Source organism: Asparagus officinalis, chromosome 4 (assembly GCF_001876935.1).
Source record: "Asparagus officinalis chromosome 4, Aspof.V1, whole genome shotgun sequence".
Classification (NCBI taxonomy): Eukaryota; Viridiplantae; Streptophyta; class Magnoliopsida; order Asparagales; family Asparagaceae; genus Asparagus; species Asparagus officinalis.
The window spans coordinates 12,595,798-12,596,981 of NC_033797.1; the positions used below are offsets into that span (position 1 = coordinate 12,595,798).

Below are 1,184 nucleotides of genomic sequence, written 5' to 3' on the forward strand. Positions count from 1 at the left end.
CTACAGTAATTTTATTTTACTTTTCTTTAAAAAACAAGCAACAAAATAAACTTTTTAAGATAACCACATGAAAGAATGTTTTGAGCCATTCTATGAAAATGATTAGTAAATAAACAGAAAATTTTAATCGTGTCTCCTACAGTAATTTTATTTTACTTTTCTTTAAAAAACAAGCAACAAAATAAACTTTTTAAGATAACCACATGAAAGAATGTTTTGAGCCATTCTATGAAAATGATTAGTAAATAAACAGAAAATTTTAATCGTGTCTCTTATGATTTAGTGCCCTCCAATCAATAGAGATTATTTACTATTCAATACTTTCGTCTTAAAATAGACAAAACGATCTAATATTAGTGTTGTGATCGAGTAATAGACATTTTAAAGGTACCGTCAACACAGTAAACTGTATTATACATTAATTTTAAGAGTGAGAGTTGGATTTAAAAAAAAAGAAAGAACTAATGATGTACAATAATGCACTCATGCACACATGGCTATAAGAACACTTCAACTATTCCTCAAATAAAACAAACTTATATTGTGATGAAATTTGTGTCTTTAAATTAAATTATAGGTTCCCTATAGTTTAGTTTGACGAATTAGGTCATATGTTAATTCTAATCTGATGAAATTTTAAATTTAATTTGTTTTATTGGTATAAATCAAATTAAAACCGAGTTGACGTACAAATTATTACCAAGTAACATTATTAAAATCACCGAGAATAAATTATCAATAAAATAGTCTATTCAAGTACATTGATTTCAAGTTTACAGTCCGTACACTAATTAATCTTAAAATTATTTTGTTTCACTGTGATTTAAAGATCAATAATGAAGTTTGACCGCTCCGACCGAACTTAACTATCCAAGGGCGGCGCGGAGCAAATAAGCCAGGGCAGAGGAACCGTTACCGTAACGGCCACGTGACCACGTCGAATGCTCCGTCCCATCGTGGGGCCCACAGGGAAGAACAGTAGGCACCCGCTGATGAGGACGAGACGCAATCAGTATCCAACGCTCAGAAACGGATAACCCACGAATCAAGGGTCAGATTCGGACAGCCGTTATTTCTCACGCGTCAACGTGGCAGCGCACAGGTGCTCGACACGTAGGACGAAGACCCGGGTCCACACTTACGCCTCGATGATCGTGTAACAGGGTTCTGGGCCCCAACACGGG

The 1,184-nt window shown here is 34.7% G+C and overlaps 1 protein-coding gene across 1 annotated transcript in view; it reads right to left on the bottom strand.

Annotated features, from left to right (window-relative positions):
- LOC109836650 (protein argonaute 1A-like) overlaps window positions 1-1,184 on the bottom strand; it is an 18,831-nt gene that overhangs the window by 17,121 nt on the left and 526 nt on the right.